Source organism: Lepisosteus oculatus, chromosome 13 (assembly GCF_040954835.1).
Source record: "Lepisosteus oculatus isolate fLepOcu1 chromosome 13, fLepOcu1.hap2, whole genome shotgun sequence".
Lineage (NCBI taxonomy): Eukaryota > Metazoa > Chordata > Actinopteri > Semionotiformes > Lepisosteidae > Lepisosteus > Lepisosteus oculatus.
This window is the reverse complement of record NC_090708.1, coordinates 25,328,297-25,349,646: the sequence shown is the minus strand read 5'-3', so window position 1 is coordinate 25,349,646 and position 21,350 is coordinate 25,328,297. Positions and strand designations below refer to the sequence as shown.

Sequence of the window (21,350 nt, the reverse complement as noted above, 5' to 3'; positions counted from 1 at the left end):
GCTTTCTGATGTAACATTCCATTTTTTTAATAAAAAGAATATTAAGCTATTAATAGGTCATAATAATTAATAATAAGCTAATAATTATTTTCTGCTTGTCTTGCGATCATAATTTCTTGACATTTCATGGCCCGCTGCAATGAAGGCATTTTGTAGGGTAGTTTCAAGTTGTCACTTATTCCCCTGCTCTTCAACAACCTCCAGCAACTTTGCTCACCTTCTTTGACTGGGTCATGGGCAGCAGAAGGCCCCTCTCTCCAGAGACCAAAGGACAGCATTCTGCTGTTACATTGGTTGTCTAACAATGTATCGCATGGATCCTCCTCACTGAGGGACATCCACTCAATTACTCTGTTCAACAGCTTAGATTGGATAGTTATGGCACAAGCATACAAAGATATATGAAAAATACATTTTCATAATTGAAAACTACTTTTGTCATTTCCCAGACAACAATGAAAACACATTGCAAGATCATTCAAATCCTCACTGTTACTTGAACATACAAACCTTCAATGGATACAACAGGTAACCAACGCACACTGCGTGGACAGAGATGCTGGGGTGGGTGAAAACTACTAAAGCTTCAATAGCAAAATGTGCGGAAGATAATAGAAAGCTCTGTTAAAGCAAGCTGATCTTCATGTTATGTTTTTGCTATGTTTTTATGGTCCAAAGGAAAATTCTTCTTGGGAAAGGAATAGTCCCATGGATCGGGGAGGCGCTGTTGTTCGATATCTTTTTCTGTCACAGAAAGGGAAGACTTTTCTGAGGGATGTCATCAATGATAAGTGATATATATTGTGTGTAATGTGTGTCAGTAGAAAATTAAAGCTGTAGCACCACAAGAATCTGCTCAATTTAAAACTGCCAGCTGAAAAAACAGTCTGACTTCAAGGCCGCATGTTGTTAACATATGCAGAAATGTGGATTAGGCATTTTAGTCCATGCATCATCTCTTGAAATGAGCACTGTTTATATTCACGGGTTCATTAGCATTCTGCTGTGCTTCAGTGGCAATGTTGTTCCGGATATGCCAAGAGTATTCTGAAATATTTAAGTGGACACTTTATCTTGCATACCAAACATGGATATTTCTGATCCTTACAGTAGTGGTAGCAGATGACACACCAAGAACACACTGTGGCATTGCAATCTGATGAATAAAGGTGAATCGGTATCAGATTAAGTGAAGTATGAGTTTAGTGCAGAATGTCTTTTTTTTATTTTGTGACACATGTACTCGGTTCTGTTGGTTCCCCAGGTTAAGCTGTAACAGCTGTAACCCTGGAGTGTGTCCCTATGTTAGTCCCTGCTGCAGCTCTGAATTTTGTAATCTCTCTGTGCAGAAAATGCTCTACACAGCCACACAGCTGGTCTTTGATTTGTGAAGCACTTAAACATGGATCAAGGAGTCAACCTTTAAAGGTCAAGGGAAACTTCAGAGATGAGTGCTGACCTTTAAGAAAGACACTACCTGTAGAAAGCCTTTTTAAAGCATACGACTTTAGGATTGGTTCAACTAACACATGCAGGGGATTGTACCGTGGAAAAGGGATCTTATCATTAGACACAGCAGTGGTGTTGAAAAACCACAAATCTCAATACAAAGGCTACATTCCTCAATACACCTGTGTTAGATGTTTCCTTTATTGTTATTTTTTTCTTCACTGAAGTACTGAAGCATTGAGAATTACAGTCATAAAGAGGCTGTCGTTGGCTTAATAGACTATGTGAGATTTTGGTCATAGTTGTCTCTTTGTAGTGGACCTTGCTGAAGACAAGGGATTGTTCAGAACAGAATTAATGTGTTCGTGGCACCAACGAAGGAAATCTACACTTCCCTCAATAGCAACAACACTGTGCTGTAAAACAGATATATTGCAGCCTTAAGGCATGATAATTTTATTACACACAAAAGAGTATGTGTATGTGTATCCTTCTGTCAGAGGATGAGGCATGGTTGTGCAGTGATTAGCATTATTGCCTTGCTGCATTGAGGCACTGGATTCAATGCTGGACCTTGGGATTCTATCTGTGTGGAGTTTGTATGATCTCCCTCTGCTTGTGTAGGTTTTCTCCTGGTACTCCAGTTTCCTCCTGCAGTCCAAAAACATACCGCTAGATTATTTGGCTTCTGGGAACATTGTCCCTGGTGTGAGTGTGTGCATGTTTGTGTCTGTTGTTTTGTGTGCCCTGTGATGGACTCCTGCCCAGAACAAGAGATCCTGAAAGCTGGGCAGTGTGCGTGAGGCTCATATTTCAAATAAAAGAGCCACAGAGCATTGTGGTGCAAGTAACAGTTGAACTTTTTCAGCTCCTGTGTTGCAATTGAATGAGAACATTTACTGGGGGTAAAGAATTAGTAGGCTTTTGCCTGTTCAGTAACCTATGATCCCTATTTCATTTTAACAAGGAAGGTATTTCAGATGCTTATGTAACACAGTCAAAATTTTCTTATCATTTGGTTTAGTTTTAGCTATACATTGTTACACTCCTTTTAATTATAATATTAAGCTAATAATAAGTTATACATCTTAATAAATAATAAAAAAGCTATAATATATGTTGCTTGTTTTGCAATCTGGGAAAACTAGCTCTGGTCTGAGTGTGTGCATGTTTCTGTCTGTTGTAGTGTGTGTCCTGCGATGGACTCCTGCCCAGGATGTCAATACAGGCTAAAGCTCCTCCATGACCCTGAAAAAATAGTTAGAAAATGGATGGAGTATCATAATGGCAACAAGTTCTTTCACAGAGTAGTGCAGTGGTCTACAAAGATTTGAAGATGTCATGTCGGTCTCCATTCCTGGAAAGCTGCAGTGTCCACTGTCTTTCATTCAAGCCAAACTCTCAAGGGTTTCTCTTAATTAGCCTAATTAACTGGATGTATCAGTCCTTTCCTTCCAGGTTCAAAAAAGGTTTTTAAATGCTGTATCTTGACAGAATAACATCTTTAAAGCTACCAACTGTAAAAAGCCCATCAGCCCCCCCTACAAATTGAATGCCAAGTCTAATGGAGAAAATAATCCAATTAATTAAGTACCTACACTGGAAAGAAAGCCTGTAGATGCTGTAGCCTTCCTGGAACTGAGTCTGTAACAGCTGACCTACACAGTCAGCATGTCAAAATTAAGCAATCAGATTGACCTGGTTCTCAGCAAAAATGTAGCAAATACTACTCACAGGCACATGTTCAAGTGCTAGAATCATGTAGCCCAAATAATGATGAAACCCGCTATGTTGACAGATCTCTCCAGACACAAGGCATTTGACCACCCTTGGAAGACCCAGAGGGGGAAACAGAGTGCTTGCAGGTGGAAAACTGTCCCTTTTACTACAGACAATTAAGTTTAAGCTATAATCCTTTTTAAAGTTGGTTTTTAACATAGAAGCTTAAATAGAAAAAAGTCTCCTTATACTTTCATCTTGGTAAGCAAAAAATAGCAGGATCTTTGGAATTGGCCCTGCCTACACGTTGAATTGTTGCCATGTGCACTTAAGAGGCAGAACATGTGCGTTCCATTTTTTTTAATGTGAAGATTATGAAAGAGAATAGCAGCTTTTGTTAAGGGCACTTTTAAGGAAATAATGCCTGAAGATTTGTTGTTTACATTTCTTGATTGTTTCTTTTAAAAATAGCAGTGCATAGCTGTGTCTGCAACTGAAAATGTACCAGGTCGTTCAGATTGAATTAGCTGTAATTTGCCAGAAATTCCCATGCAAAATTGTAGTTTCAGTTACAGGTACATGCTTTCAATTCATATCCAGTTGCATCTTGTTAGGTGAAGAGCTTAAAGGGAATTTTGAATATGCTGTTGAGGACCTTTTAATGAGATTAAGTTCATAATCTTCTATTAAAATATTATTGAAATAAAGCACCTTCTGAGAATAAGATACTTACAGTAACTAATCAGAAAAAGACAGTTGCAATCTTTTTCTTTCTTTTTCTTTACAGTTACTGTTATTTCAATTAATGTGATTGATAAGTGGAGTTATTTAACAGAAGTTCTGGTGGAGGACAAGTTCTATTATCACATTTCCACTCATCTAGGTGTAAATATTCACTGATTGCTCACAACACTGCACGTTTCCAGCCTCCCCCACCATCCACTCTAACTACACTCATGCAGCTGCCTCCCTGTTTTATTTCTTGTAAGTTAGGGAAGTGTGAGCTGATCTTTGGCCAGCACTGTCTTTTCCTCAGCTAAGCTAATTAACACTAAAGTATTAAGTATGCTATCCCTTTATATTCACCAGCTTGTTTAGTTTTGTTTGAATTTGAATTCTGTGGTTCAAGGAGTTTATTTTCTTAAACATAGAAGAACATAAATTGTTTATGCTAGAGTAAAGATTTTCAGCATAAAAAAGGTTTTTTTTTTTATTTCTCTTATTTGCATTGTTAATATATTTTCCCCCGCTCATGTAAAATAAATACTGAAACTAGCAAAATGAATGAAAAGAAAAGACAGGGCATATAATCTTACAAACAACTTGATTTAACATTTGTTTTAATTATCTGCAGTGTCAAAATGTATTTTAAGGAGAGAATTAAGAGTTGAATATCCCCTAAATTAAGATTGTGCCTCTCTTCTCCTCTGAGCTGCGTGTATTAGTAGCATGGTTTGGAAAATAACAACACTGATTTGTTAAAAACACATTATGTCATATACAGCTGAATATCAATAAGCTTCTTCAAACTGTTCAAATCACTAGTTAGCATCCTATTCTCATTTCCATATCTGACAGTGCTATGCATAAAAATGTAATACAACCTACTGGTTTTGTTTCAATTTCAGGAGTCTTTTAATTGTTTTTTATCCTCCAGAAGGCAAATAGGCAAGTTGTAAATGGTATAAATCACTTTGGGCCATGCGGTTTCTATTAAATACACCAGTACTAATTCTTTGAGTGATCAAAGGCCTTTGGCTAAACCTCAGGGCTTCTCAAAGCCCTTGGAATGATGTATTATATTTCATGGAAAGTGTACAGTCAATTGTAGGTTATACCTTAACTCTCGTGTCCCCTCCCTCTCCTGCTCCTAGCACATTCCTTCTTTCTCACTTCCTACTGTTTCTGCTTGAACAAAATCTGCAGTCTTGCCCTCTCTTACTAGAGTCCAGTTCTCTCTTGTCGCTCTACCAATCCCCCTCAGACCCATTCAGGATTCTCCACTCCCTCTATTGAATATCATGTAAGCCCTATTCATTTTCTATCATATTCAGACTCATGTTTCTAGCACAGACCAAATCTTTAGCACTACATATTACATTTTATTGAGTCTTTTTAAGGCGATAATATGAAACATTTAATTACCTATATGCTGTAAATAAAACGATCTTCCCTCCTAAACAAAGTTGTTTATTTAGGCTAAAATGTATTTATTATTAAGCTTCATATATAAAATTTCAAGCCAGCAGCCATGTCATCCTGCAACTTACAATTGGCAACCTACTGAAGTTAAGCAGGTGTGAGCCTGGTCAGTACCTGGATAGGAGACCTCCTGGGAAAAACTAAGGTTGCTGCTGGAAGAGGTGTTAGTGAGGCCAGCAGGGGGCGCTCACCCTGCGGTCCATGTGGGTCCTAATGCCCCAGTATAGTGACGGGGACACTATACTGTAAACAAGCGCAGTCTTTCAGATGAGACGTAAAACCAAGGTTCTGACTCTCTGTGGTCATTAAAAATCCCAGTGTTTCTCGAAAAGAGTAGGGGTGTAACCCCGGCGTCCTGGCCAAATTTCCCATGCCTCCTAATAATCCCCCTCTATGAATTGGCTACATTACTTTGTTCTCCTCCCCACCGACAAGCCGACCCTTCTGATGCGGGATTAACGCTAGGATGAGAGAGATATATAAAATTTCAGTATTGCTGAAATTGCAGTTGTCTGTCACGATCCTCTGTAAGCGGAGTTCAGTTTCTAAATGAAGTGGTTTGACAAGGACCAGGTTTACCTTGACCACACTTGTTCAGATCTTTCTGTGGGGCAATTACTGTAGATGAATCATCCCTCCTTATTTCAAAACCAGCACCCCCACTGTCCCCTTGGTCCATTTCTCCATCATAATTCTAGGGAAAGCCTAGTCCTTTCACAGGAAGTCCTGTGGGTCTTCCAACTAAATCATGCTGCTGGAGGTGAAAGCAGCCTTATGGAACAGGCAACATGGCATTTTAAAGAGGAGCTTTGCTGATAAACTTTTTAATCAGTAGTGGTTTATGTACCTCTAGCGGAATCACATCTCTGTTACTTTACTGTATGCTATAAAGCTAGTAGTGAGGGCTTGTTGTCTTGTTCTAACAGCAAAGGCACTTAGTTCAGTGACATTATAATAGGAATTGTTGCTTTTGACTGCTTGCCATGCTTAATGAGGGCTCAGCGATTAATACATTGATTTACATATAAATAGATAGCGAAAGGTTACTGCATGCTAAGTGTCATTTGCATGTAGTTACTGTGCAAATAACTGTCATACACAGGGACACTTAATAGCTATGCATATAATTATAGCAGAAATAAGATGTTAATTAAAATTTCATACATTAAACATGGTTTTACAGATTTCTTTGATTGCTTTTTTTTTCTTCCAGAAGGGTTTTAATAAATATGATGAAACTAACATTTTCACTGTGACTTATTCATTTACTTCATGCTATACAGCTGAGAGAAATAATATTTATATTTTACATTTAAAAAATGTATTTTTGAATTAATTTCTAGAGATATCTTGCTGTGAGACAAAGCACAACTGCATTGTGCAAACTTCTGTTATGTGTGAACCTTCGATGCTTGGTGCACTATGTACTGTATATATATAGAAAAATATATTTTTGCTAGATATTTTCTGTGATTTGAATAAAGCTAGAACACAATTCAGAGGAAATTTTGACATTTATTTGTAGAAAGTGTGGAGGTCTTTATAAAATGATTAAAAAATGTCGATGTTGCCCTAACAAAGAGAGGTAATTTTATAGTAATCGTCCACCAGGAACCAAAATGCAGTAAAAAGTAATGGGTTTACTGGGAAAAACAAAACCAAATGCCAGGAACATAAATCACAGGGTAAATAAGCTATTAAAATGAGTTCCACTTGTAATAGACTGGCTTTGCTATATTCAGCATTAAAAAACATCCCTGACCTTCAGGATCTGAGCACTAAAGCAGAGCGTTTAGCTAAAGCAGAGTCAGAAGGGTACAGAATTTCACCCCAGTGCTCCACCCATGTTTTGACAATGCTATTTACATCCATACCATAAACCTCTCTGCAACACTGATGAGGCTAACGTGATGACAAATGAAAGCAAGACTGTAAGATAATGCAACACAAAACATTTAACCTAGATTTTGCACCATTTACCACGTGATGCTTCATAGAATTAGTCATAAATCTTCAGGTAGATTTTTGTGGGACTGTCTAGCCTGCGATGGGCTGGTGTCCCTTCCAGGGTGTTCCCTACCTTGTGCTCCTTGCTTGCTGGGATAGGCTCTAGGTCTGCCAAGTCCCTGAATGGGAAGAAGGGGTTACACAATGGATGGATGAAGGGATTACTGTGGGTCCCTTGCTGAAGCAAGTGTGTGTTGTGGGGGTTTTGTGGGATTATAACAGTGCTGACCAGGTATAGTGATCGATACTAAGGAACAAGCAATAGGTTTATCCCAGGCTGAAAACAGCAGAGAGAAAACACAACATTTTGGCTGTGAAGCCTTTTTCTGGTGTGTGCTCCTGAGTGTGCTTCACACACCTGAAGAAGGCTTCATAGCCAAAACGTTGTGTATTCTCTTTTCTGTTTTCAGCATGGGATAAACCTATTACTTGTTCCTTTGCAGACTACGCATGCTGACGCAGCTACCCACCTGAACTATGTGATCAATACAGCCTGAGGTCAGCCTGGGGTATTTTATCACAAAAGTCCACTCTAAAAACAGAAGGACACATTTTAAAATTTTCATCGTTTACTCCTGATGTTTTCAAGACTGTAGTTAAAGGAAAAGGAAAGGCTAACAGAAAAAAAAGTGGCATCACTTTCACCGTTTCTTCTTTTCTCTGCTTTTAAGATATAACAGAGGCATTTGGCAACTCACATTGCTGCTTCCACTGAAGTAAAGGATGTTACTGAACCAATTTCTGTTCTTTTTAAATTTGATGTGATTTGGACATTTTGATTTTCATATTTTATTTGTTAACTCTATTTAATACAGCGTTAGTGTGTGGAGAATTCTTAATGCAAGTGTAGTGTGATGGATTGATACATAGGTTAATTCTTTACCTCTAGTGTGTTGCCATGATCCTTGGTTTAACCCAGCTGGAACAGGCACAAGGCAAGACTATTCCCTGAATGAGGCACACACAAAATCATCCACTCACACATTTGAAAATGCCAGTTAACCTTGACAACGTGTCTACAGACCGCAAAGGGAAATGAGAGTAAACGCAATATAAACCACAGTTCTCACAACATTGTATTTTTTTTTCAATTTGAGGCAAATAATCGAATGCAACTCACGTGACTCAAGCTATTATTTTAGATCAAGTGCAATTGTAAAAATTGTTGTTCAACTGAATGCAGAAAATTGTCTGCAGGTGTGAGAGAGCATTGACTCCCTTCGTTCGCATCATGTTAAGGAATATAATTACTGCCATGCAATGGTGTAATCGGAACTAATCAGTACTGTTAGATTGCCAATACTACTTTACCTTGCGAAATGATGGGAAGCAGCCTGCCAGCTTGATAGTATTTATTACTCAGTGAGAAGTGAGCTGCTGGTACGATGACACTTCAGAAATCAAGTAGTGTTTGGAACATCATATGGCATAAATGCTAATGATCGCTTTTGTGCAATTCATATAACCATTAGATCTGACCAGAAGACTGTGGATGCACTTCAGAACTGAATAACTGAACTGGCATAATCCCACAATAATCCTACAACAAACGCTTGCTTCAGCGAGAGTCCCACAGAAATTCCTCCATCCATCCATTTTCTAACTGTTTCTTCTAATTCAGGGTTGTGGGTCCATCACAGGGTACACTCAGACACAAATATACTCACACACTCACACCAGATCCAATTTTCAGGATGTCTTTGGACTGTGGAAGGAAACTGGAGCACCCAGGGGAAAACCACATTAACCAAGGGAGAACATACAAACTCCATACGGATAACACCCCTGGTCCGGAATTGAACCTGGGCCAATGCCAGGGCAAACTCCAGCATGACAGCAGTGCTTGCCATTGTGCCATTAATGAAAACTAGGCTAACAAACCTTCCCTCTGAATGCATCCTTTCCAAGTTGTCGGAGCAGCATGGGTTCTGTACTTCAGAGGGAGGTTTGGTTGAAAATCGACCCATCGATCTGAGGAATGGTCCCATTTTTTCCCTTAATTTTTACATTTTGTGACGGTTTTCTCAGTGCTGGTTTCCGTCAACTCATTGTCTGAGCAACAGCTCAGTTGGTTAAAGCACTGAACGAAATAGCATGTGTGGACCCAGTGGGGGGACATTCCCGAAACTCTGTAATTTCCTTGGAACATTCATTCTTGGAAGTCATTCTGTGATCACACTGTCTTCAGTTTGAACTCCCCATGAATGTTAGCAGCATGCAGCCCCTCTAGTATGTGTCATGTTGTCAATAACAGGCATTTTTTCTCTATCTCCCCTTAGTTATAAAAAACACATTTCATAAAAAAGCTTTGCAGAAATTCTGTTGGTGTTTATGTCTCCTGACAGTGTCCTGGTTAACCATGACCTCCAGAAACTATAACAGAGTGCTGTGGTGTAAGTTTCATATGTAATGTTGGCAACAGAAAGACAAATGAGACAATCAAGCAAAACGTTGCTCATGAAAAAGGACAGGAGAAAAATGTTTTTGAAATGCACGAGTGGCTCTTAGGCTTTCTTGTATTGACACATTTTCTGGAAAACATGGATACTGTGTTTCATAAATTATTTCAAAATGTATAATGCATTTTCTAAATTATTGACAATAATAGTTCTGGGGCAAGCTCTGCTGCCTCACTGCTCTTTGGTTTTGGCTTCATGTCGGGACTTAAGTATCTTCTGTGTGGAGTTTGCATGCTCGCCTGGTGTCCTTGTGAAATTTCCTTCGCATACTCCGGTTTCCTCCCATCTCTGAATGACATGCTCTCTGAATTATCTCTGTGTCCTTGTGTCCATGTGTGCCCTGCGATGGATAGGGATCCCATCCAAGGAGTGCTCATCTTGGGCTCTGTGCCATAAAAAAGGCTACCAAGGCCTCATTCATTCATGACTGTGTTTTTTTTACATTTATCATTTACTTTTCTTAATCCTTGTGAAAGGATATAAGAGCAAAAAGCAGAGCCCAGCTATCTCAAGGTGGAAATAGCCCTTTACTAAATATACCACAGCAACCCTGCCACTGAGAAAGACTGCTTTAGAGAAGAATACTATCTCTTTTCCTTTCAAACTTCATCCTTTGCCTCAGGACAAGATGCCCTTCTATCTAGCTCTTAGCACTATTCTTGCATTTTGGCTTTCTGTTTAATACATAAAATAGAAACGAGCTTTTATTTTGTCAAGTAGTAATGCTTACACTACTACTACTACTAATAACATTACTAACTATACAATGTATTGTTTAATGCTTATTGACAAGAACATGATTTTGTTTCACTTTGAAAGGCACAGGGGAGTACACAGGATTAGCATTTTTATTTTTAATGCTATAAGGTAGAAAAAAGTAATCTTATAAATTTCCAGTTTCCCAATCATGAGAACTTGGGAAATGTACAGTAAGTACAGTAAGTATATATGAAAAACATGTAGATACCTGAAAAAGCACTAAGCTTAGGTCTGCTCAGTGCAGCCACACAAATGATATATTCTGTGAAAAATGCCACACTCACAAACATTCTTTCCACACAAAATTTTACTGACAGGAACTGAAGATTTTGTCTCCCACTGGCAATTAAAGTTTCCACAGAAATACAGTATGCGAAGCCCTCAATGGTTTATTAGTGCCACTGCTAGGCCTTTAATGCCGGTTTACACATTTGCGACATCTTAATTGGTTTTTGCAAAAATGTGTAAATGCAGCACAGTCACTTTCCTGAAAGCAGTTTGGAGTTCTGGCAGCAGGCTGGCACTGATCTCCTCCCGGAGACAGAGAGGAGAGGAGATTTGGTTCTTCATTTTCCGAAGCTCCCTTCATGAATTCCTTCGGCTTCTGTAATTGCTGGTTCCTGTTAAGCAAAAACAAACCAAGCTTCAGTGGAGCTGAAAATCAGTTAGTGATGGCTCAATATACTGTGTCCTGAGCAAACAGAGTTTTTATCTCCTCCTTAGGTGTGTGTGTGAGTGCACACGTAGGGCTACTGGTTCATTAATGACACACTCTGCCCTATTATGCAAATTGCACTATCTTTCTCCTAAAGGCCCTTGAGAATTACACTATCCATCATTTTAAAAGTCCTCCCAGTTTTATTATTTTTTAATGTTTATAGGGGGATATTCGTCTGCCCTTAGATTGCCAGAAAGGCACACTTTTTGATTATCTAATGAAGTGTCACTTGTAACATTTCTGTTCTATTTGTGCAATTACAATCTCATACGTCCCTGAGTGATTCATGACTGAAGAATAATGGAGGTTTTTGGTGTTTTTTTCGTTGACCTCATTGTGAAGGTTTCCTAGATAATCCAATATTTCTTTCCACATTCAGAATTAAAGAGACACTTTGGTTTATCACTTGACTTTGATGCATTATTTATCTTTGTTCTGGACTGCTGGGGAACACACTATTTTTGTTAATTACAAAAGAGATATTGCTATGATTGAAAAACCCAAATAATGCAACAGTTTTCCATTCATTGGAACATTCATTCTGATGTTTTGCAATGAGCTGATGAAAGAGCAGCTTGTCACCTTCCTAGAAAATTCATGATTGCAGTGTTTTGTTCATTAAAAATGCATCAGGTTTTGTCAGGAAATTGAATCCCCCCAAAAATCTAAATAGAATTTAAAAACGCAAAAATACTATATACACCTTGTACAGTACTGTATACGTTGATTGTAGGTTTGTGTGTAGTTTGGTATATGAGTTTTTTTGTGCATTTGTAAGCATGCGTGTGACTCTGGCAAACGTAGCTCTGAAAATCTGGAGTCTCGCATAGCGATTGAAGGCAGTGCTGAGGGGGAGACAGCATGTCTGTGACTCCGTGTCTCAGTGACAGAGGGGCAGGCAGGGGGCACAGGGAGCATAGCTGATCGATGGGACATGGGGTCTCTTCTCTGTTCTACACTGTGGACAAATCAGAGACACTCTGTCAAGTGATGTTTCGACTGCCATCGATCAGACTAGAAGGCCACTGCCTAGAGGGGAGATTATTTTTCACAGAGTCAAGTGTGCTCTAATCTGGTTTCAGATGTATTAAGAGATCTATCAATATAACTAATACTGAACTTGGAGAGGGGGAGACAGAGATAAAGAGGGCGAGAGAAGAAGGAATTTCGATGTGTTCACTTCTAGAAGAATGTGTTTTACCAGACTTCCCTAAGCACGTAATTGAGCTTTCCTACTGTATATGAGAGTTTATGCTGCCATAAAATGTAGCTGAACCTAAGACACATAATGTATATGTACTGTATATTTAAGCAGGAACCTTTAACCTGGAGCTTACAGAGTACCAAAAAATATCTTCATAAAACTGTATAAAAGAATGCTTGATTCTGCCAGGGGATCCATGTGTGAATGATGCAGCTCACAACTTGCTTGATGCAAGACAGATGGACAGCATACCCAGCAGACAAAATTTGTTAAGGAGACAAGCGTTCTCTGCAATCTTCAGCTGTTTTTAAACTCGGATTCATGAGTGGCAGTGCAGTGGGTGAATGAGGCTGATGAAAGTAACAGGCCAAAGGTGGAGACACAGCCTGAACATCATCTTCATACAACACTAAGCATTGTAAGAGGTTACCAGGTTCACTTACTGTATGAGCCAGAAGATTCAGATGGATGTGATTTCAAGAGGGCTCTTTTAGTCTTCTGCAGGAGTCAATAATGGCTAAGGACTGACTTTGGCAGGCCCCCGAACTTGTGTGTTTGCTATGAGTCTCTTGGTCTGAGGACATTGTTGTTCTGAGCTGCAGAGCAGCACTGATCAATAGCAGTGAACAGAGCTCAACTGGAGCTCACTGCCTGACCTTTCAGCTGAGTAATTGTCCTGCTGACTGTTTTAACTGGGCTGACAATTGTCCTGAACCTTGTCATGGTCCTGATGGATGAAGATAGCGGTTTTTATTAGAACTGTGTAAAATGTGATGCGGTAAATGCTCACAGTGACACTATTCATCTCAACCAAAGGTCTGCTTTGAAGTACAGTGGACAACTAGTAGACACACACAGAGCTCTGTGTCTGCTGGTCTGGGGGTAAAATCCAGAACTGTAAACCAGCACATTTCTTGAAGAGGATGCTGAGAAAAAAACACTTTGAAAAGTTTTACTGAAATCTTAGAAATAGTGTTAGTAATATAACCTTTACATTTTTAGGAGCAGTTTATATGGATACCTGTAAGGAAGAGCTACTCATCTTGTGGCCCTTCCGATTTGCTCTTTGGCAGCACTATAGCACATTTTTAATTGCTATTGATGTTGCTGATTATCAGGTAATTAATGAAGAGGCTGATAGTGGCAAAATTCTATAATCGAGATTAAAAGGGCTGTGGTTTGGAACAATTTTTTTTTTTCTCTCAGCACAGCTTCTGCTCATTGATTTTCAGAAACCACTTTAAGGTTAAAAGTGAGTGAGTTGGAGCCTCACTCTGGAATCACAGGGAACATCACTCTGGACAGGACACCAGAACACACATGCACATGTGAAAAAAAAACAGATACACACATTTCTTTGGATTGTTTGAGGATACCACAGCACTTGGCGGAGATGCAAGTGGACAGCATGCAAACTCCACACAGAAAGTATCCCAGAACGGAATCAACTCATGAGCCATTGTGCAATTTGAAACACAACACTGTGATTGCAAAGTCAGCCTATCTAGTCTCTTTATTGTGGTGACCTGGTAAATGAGAGGGTTGTGAGAACTTGAGTCAAGGTCCTTTATCCCCTCTCGGGAAAACAGTTGAAGAAGTAATATGGTGTTTAAAGCCTGCCAGAGGAGGAAAGACATCTTTCTGAAGCCTGATTTCACGTGAGGGCTGAACCAGCTGTCACCGAGAGGAGGTAAACAGAGATTCTTGAAGTAATGTGATGTCCGACGATCGCTCCAAGGGAAGGCTTTGCACACCCACGCTGCCACGTGAGACCTGTAATTTCTGTGACGCGAGTGCCTACCTGCTTGGTGTGATTTATGGAAGCGATGGCACATTCTGGCTGATGCTGTCACAAACACATCCTCCCACCCACCCATCTTCTGCCCCGCTGTACCCTCGAGTGCTCTCACCGCTCGTCCTGATCGTACAGCCTCCCCTCAGGGCGGCTCGCTGCGCTGCTCCCGCCTGTCTCTCACTGCCGGGCTATGGGAGATGAATGGGAGCCCGGCTGGCAGCCGAACCTTAACAAATGCGTTGACACCCCCGCTGTGCCATCCGCTGTCAACTGTGATTGATTTCCGGAGCCTGCTGCTGCCAGTGCCGAGCTGCGAGCGGAATTCAAATGCCACCCCTGTGCAGCCTCCGTGTCTCCATCAGGATGCGGAAAAACGTCCCCTTTCTTCCTGCCCTCGACCACTATTCCCGGATCACTCTGTCCATGAGGGATCGATATGTCATCCGTCCTTGACTGCGACTTACTTTCTGCGTCTCTTTTTATCGCAATAGCAGGAAGCGATCACATAAAAGTGAACTTTCCCATAGCATAAATAGCAGCTACAACTTGTCATTATGCTAGTTTGCATAAACCATTTCCTCATTGAAATCTGCAGTCATTTTAATAAAAAAAGAAATACTGCAGCGTCAATGCACCAGAGAAACCATACACAATCAAGTGAAATGTATTTTCTCCATCTGGTATCGGCTGTTTTATGTGACTCATTGAGGGCTGTGCTTTTAAAATAAAGTTTTTTAAATGAAGTCACCAGGCAGTGTTTTAGTCAGCTGAATAATGCTCACACAATATATTAGCATAGGCTGTAGTGTTTGCATCTTTGTTTTTTTCCACCCAATTAATTAAACTGACGAGCGCTGCGGGATATACAGTATTGCACCAGCTCTGTTGCCTCCTCCGGAGCACATACATTGCGAGAATCGATGTATTTTACAGAGAAAATCTGTTTTTTGATGTGAGGCAGCGACAGTCTTTGATCTTGTCGCTAAATTTTCCGTTCAAAAGTTACTTTAAATTACTAGCTGAATCCTTCACTGGTGCTCATCATGTGCTCAATTCTCTGAATAATTAAAGCAATAACAGATGGAATGACTTTGATAACCAAATCTTGCAGCATTGTTTTATACCACACTGATGTTCATAATGTGCTCAATGCAAGATTGTCATTGGAACATAATATTCCCCCTCGTGAGTTTTGGATCCAAATTCACTGTCTCAAAACTCTAAGCCAGTATAATCAGTTAAGAAGAAATAGTAATACACAAGATGTTGATTAAAACTATTTACCTTTATTTTTGGAATGATTTTGAAGAAGGGCTTTAATGGAATACGGGACTTTGAGCACAGAAACAAGCATCATTCCAGCAATTCCATGGGAACACAGGAGAGTGCTGCCCTGAAAGCCGGCTTTCATCGTGCTGGAGTAACTAAAGCTTGTTTATTTTCCCAGAATTAGCCTTCATAAGTAATAAAGATTTCTTGAATACAGACATCTCTCAATTATGAACAGCAGTTGTAATCAGATTACAGGTGTTTGGCAAGGGATTAGAGTTTAAAATGCACAAGGGATTAGAGTTTAAAATATTTATTGTTCTAATAAAAATGATCTGGCGCAAGTGTGATCATGAGGCCAGGTTCTGCAAAGACTCTGTAAACTCTGTTTATTGCTGCATTTTGGTGTGAACTTTACATGTGGTTCTATGCATATCTATTAATTTTAGCACTCAAATGTGCTTGCCCTATAATTTAGTTTTTTTGTGTTTTTTGTTCAGGCCAAATTGGAATCTACAGAGAGAAAATATGTACAGTATATGAGATACACAGTACTTATAGTAAATACATACACATACAGTGTAACTAGACATACAGTGTAGTGTAGTACAAGACTGACTGAAAATGTAATGATATAAGAGGTGACTTGGTGAAATAGAGTTTTAAATGCATATCAAGAACATTAATTTACATGAGTTAAATTATAATAGATTTTTTTTTACAGCACCAGAATTAAATTGTATTTTGTAACTTCGAAAGGGCTAACAAGTAGGCTTGATATCTAGAATGCGATACATTTTGGTTTCTTGAAATAGGGACTTAACACATTTTTTAATGCAAAAATGTGTTTTTTTTTAGGCTTTTCTGTTTTCAACATGAAAGACATAATTCTCAATATATTTATTATGTTTATTATTCAGAATTCTCCTTTCTGAATATTGAAATAGACTGTAGGTTGAGGTTTTCAATACAGTCGAGACTTCCCTGGTGCCACATTTGACTGTGGCATTTGGCATTTGACTTGTATGCATTACGGTCAGCATTGACCAAATTGCATAGTGGGAAGTGGTAACACAGGGAAGATACAGTAGTTCACTACTGCTTAGCAGCCAGGCTTCCCCCATGGTTTTGCAATGACACGTTTTAATAAATATGAGAAGGGATGAATCCCAGTTCGGTATGCGGTGGATATGCTGATATGAATCGAGCTTTATAGTGATGGTCGTTGCCTTTCACAGTAGCCAGAAGTGGGTCCTTACGATCATAATGGCTTTATTTCTGGTGTTTTGCAGAGCCCCCCTGAGGAAATAATACCTTGCTTATCAGTCATGCCCAAGTCTGACAGTCTACCCATTGTTAAAGTATTCAAAAACAATAATGGAACCCCTGCCTGACCTCTTCCTTTCTTTGAAGGTGGCTGGGATTTATCAGTGGTAGAGACTTCCGTGTGGTCCTTCAGTGGGTTTAGACAAGGCGAACAGATTGGGGAAAGGAATGGGTTGTAAAAATGCCACAGTGGAGTAATAGGTGGCGAACAACTCATTGCCCTCTCATTGTTGTGCCCTTGTCTGAAATGAATACATTTTGTACAATACTATATGGGCGTGGCAATGATAATAGCGAAGGAATCTAATTAATGACGGTGACTTGCTTGCAAGCTTGGCAGGTTTGATTGATTTTGGCTGCGCGGTCTAGATAACGTCTCCAAAGGAATGTTGAGTGATAAATGCAAATGTAACTTGCATCTTTGAAATAAATCCAGTACTGTAAATAGTATATGCAGAGAAAGTAGATGAGTGTGCCTTTATGTTTACTCCTTTATATTAAATTGGCAATGATAAGCTTTTGCGTGACTTGTTACAGAGTATGTGCTTTTAGTAATGCAAAACATGATCAGAAATGCATAATCTAGGTGGTGCAGACACATCTGAAGACTATTTAATGGATTTAGATCCCTAATTATCTTAACAAAAAGCTCTGCTAAAAATACCTCCATGCATCTGTTGACCTTTTACTTTTGTGAACTCAGCCAGCCGGCTTTAAAGCTGACGGAAAAAGAAAATGGGGAGTTCTCAAAGACACTGGTCTCCAAACCTCAGCCCCCGGTCTGCTTTCTGACATGTGCTGACGGGAAGTACTAAGGAAACATACGGCTCACAACTGTCTGTGCTGCTGCAAGCACAGCCTCGGCGCAATAACTCTAACCACTGTCTGGAGCCCGAAGGTGACAGCTCTGCAGAAGAGTGCCCGTGCAAGGTGCCAGGCACAGCTGCCTGCCAGCATGGGTCCTCAGCTGTTTAGCCTGCCAGATCTCCACTGAGAGGGGAATCTCGGCAGTGTTTTATAGCCCTGAGCTTAGCGACAGCTGTGCATCCCTCATTTACTGTGGACCGGGAAGTTGTATTACACTGCTTAATACACCGAGTGGCAACACAACAGATTTACCCTGACAGAGTCCTACTGTGCTTTGTCATACAGTTGTAAAACTACAGTAAATTGTACAGCAGCTTAGTGAAATTGCTTCAGAGCACAGAGCAGTATGGTGAAGCTAAGACAAATGGGAACCTGTGGCAAAACAAAGTGATATAAACGTGGTACAATCATGGGAAAACTGAAAGAATACTTTGTAGGTTTTCTGCAGTGATAAGGAGGACTTCATTGTTAAATGGCCTCAGTCAAAAAATCCTCTTTTCATTTTCCTAACCAGCAAATGAGTCTTTCTTGCAGATTGCTATTGTGCATAAAAAGCTTTCCACAGCGTGGTAAATCTCATAAGGACATTGAAAAGTGAATAAAGTTTTAAACACGATCTCCTGCATGTTGGATATGACTCATTTAAATTGTCTTGATAACAGTTCAGTAGAAATTTAAGGAGCTGTGCACACCACAATATCACCTCACCTCACAGTCAGTCTCAGTGTTAAATTAGCATGACATATAGGAGAGTAATATTTGACAGCGGTGTTTAGTGGGTTTACTCTTTGGTCCAACTTGGTTGGAAGCTTGAGCAGAGTAATTGGCATCAAGCTGATTGATAAAGACACTGCACTGTCTCAGCTGTTCTGCTGCATGACCTGTCCTGTCAGTGTTAATGGTTTAGCTTACTACCAAGTCACTAAGTGACTGTCTATTACAACTTATTTATTTGCACCATCAGAAAACATTCCTTCTCTATGCTGTTTCTGGGTGCAAATCGGCAACACCCTTGTCTGATGGTAATTGCTGGCACTGAATTTTTGCTTCTCCCTCAGTGCACAGACAGGGCTGTGGCCATGAAAATGTGAATCACACAGGCAGAGGAGAGGGGGTGCACCCATGCAGTGTAAGGCGACGGATGCTGTTTCCACACTTTTGGTGTGTTTTGTAGAGACGTGAATGAAGTGCAACTTTATTTATTGTGATGCATTTGTGTTTCGTCCCTCTCCTTTGATAAAGGCACAGAACAGCTTCTTTGAAAATAGTGTATTCGTTATACTAACATTGTGATTCCTCTTATAGAGTGCAGAGTGACTAGGCTGTATAAGATATAGGGTCTGCATCTACAGTCTGATGTGATGGACAGATTTTTTTTATAAAGCGCCCTCTTCTGGACAACCAACCTGTGATGACCATCCCCAGGACACATTTTCTGCTTTTCACAATTTGCTCGGACTGGGTAGTAGCATATCTAATACAATATCACAGGTTTAACAATTAACAATTTAAGATTAGATTACATTAATTTCCTTTGTGATGCTTGAAAATGAAAATGTTTTGACTGTGGGCCTTTGGGATCCTGAGATGCTCAGATTTTGTTAGGTGATACTTGTGTGACCCTGGAAGACAGAAATACTTCAGGTAGATAATAGGGCTGGTAGACTGAGCAATGTGTGAGGCTTTTAAAGGTGCCTATAATACAGATATCATTACAGAATGCAAATTACTGTTCATTAATAAAAGGAAGTAACACTATCACAGTGCCTAATGGTGCAGGGAGATTTCTGCTCACTGAGAAATTATCATTTCTCTGTGTGGGCATGGGGAGTTGTCAGGTAAGGACAGGGAAGAATTATTTAAGGTTAAAACAAGTTAAACACCAGCTCCAGCACATTATTGAATTTATGCACTGCAAACCCTGCCTCGACTGGATGAATCTCAGAATTATAGGTGCACCCCAGCACTCTGTATGCATTTAAACACTGCTAATAAAGTCGCGTGCCTGTATTAAATCAGACGTATTAATAAATTGGCTGCCCACTGAAAACAGTGAAATACTGCTGTGTCTGTGTTGTTCTGTTGGAGCCAATTGCTCTCTGAAAGATTATTTATGACATATTAAATCAGAGATAATCTTTAATGGCAGCTTCCATCTGCTGCAAAATTATACATTCAACAGGGTCCTTAAGTTTATTTATTGCATTATTTACAATTGCCAGCATTAAGTGTAAGCATTGTGATGATTAAATTTGTGAAATATAGGTACACGTATTCAGACTTTGAGATATTTATTTTCTATATGCACCAACTTAAAATATATGCAGATACTGTACATATAGACATACTGTATATCTAGTTATTTTGCATCGCTCTGTGTTCACATGCTCATAATTAATATGTTTGGTGGTCACAGTCTTTGAACAACTGACAGGATGTGCTTGTCAGGAGTGAATGAATTTGTAACTGCGTCTAATTATAATGAACACTGTTGAAACCAGAGATTAAGTAGCAAATGCCCATATAATTGGTATACAGATGCTATATTATGTCAATGAAATTACAGCACGGGTTGATATTTGTTACAAGAGGAATTGGTTCTTGGAATTGCATGAAATGCGAAACCGTACAGTTTTATTAGACACACTTGTGAGGCAGTGGGACCGCCTTTGATCTGGCATGTCCAGTGCTCTGATTTGGAATGCGCACAACAGACACGATTTCAGTTCATACTGGATTTACCTTCCCCCGATATCAGACCTTGAACTTTTCCATCTGTAGAGTGATGGTAGGAGACGCGGCTAGCATTCTGTCTTAATTCCAGCAAGGGGAGGACCTGGATGAGCACCCACGGGTGCACTGAAGTTGAACAGCGAGGGACGATCTTGTGATATCTGTGGCAGTGCATCACATACAATACAGTAGGCAAACCTGTTAGAATTGCACACTAAACACTAGATAAGGCTCTGGTTCTCTTTCATTTAAAACTCACACAAAAGATGGCCCTGGTGAGTCTGTCATAGTGTGTTCACACCTTAACCATGACTCTACAGGATATTTCTCACAGGTCTCCTATGGTGACTGTGAAATGATCTCCTGTTGTGATTTATGTACCTTTATACTTCACAATATCAAACCCAGAATAAACCATACTATACAATGGTGAATATTGCTGATGAAACTTTTTGCACAGTATTTTATAGTACTTGCAATCCCCAGTATATTAAGGTGCAGCGAAGGCATGTTGAAACAGTGGGAAACCAAGCAAAACCATGATAAAAATGTGAAGACACTGCTAGAGTGTAACACAAATGATAATAAAAAAGCATATTTCCTCCATTGTTGGATTCTTTTATCATATTACACATTTCATTAGTCTTGCAATGCTGGTGCCCTGGGTTCAGTTTCAGATCCGAGTTTCTGTCTGCCTGAAGTTAATATGTTTTCCATGTGGGTTTCCTCCAGATGCTCTGGTTGCCTCCGACAGTCCAAAGACATTCTGGTAGGTTAATTAGTTCCTGGGAAAATTGGCCCTGGTGTGAGTGTGTGTCTTTGCATACTGTATGTACAGTATGT

At 39.7% G+C, this 21,350-nt stretch overlaps 1 protein-coding gene and 1 long non-coding RNA gene across 7 annotated transcripts in view; one reads left to right on the top strand and one right to left on the bottom strand.

Annotated features, from left to right (window-relative positions):
* Window positions 1–21,350, top strand: part of epha3 (eph receptor A3) — a 123,627-nt gene that overhangs the window by 39,407 nt on the left and 62,870 nt on the right. The gene's annotated exons all lie outside the window — the stretch shown is intronic.
* Window positions 10,885–14,856, bottom strand: LOC107079211 (uncharacterized). The gene is made up of 2 exons (XR_001480167.2): window positions 14,428–14,856; window positions 10,885–11,215 (listed from the first exon to the last, which is right to left on the bottom strand). It is a non-coding gene; the product is annotated as an uncharacterized lncRNA (long non-coding RNA).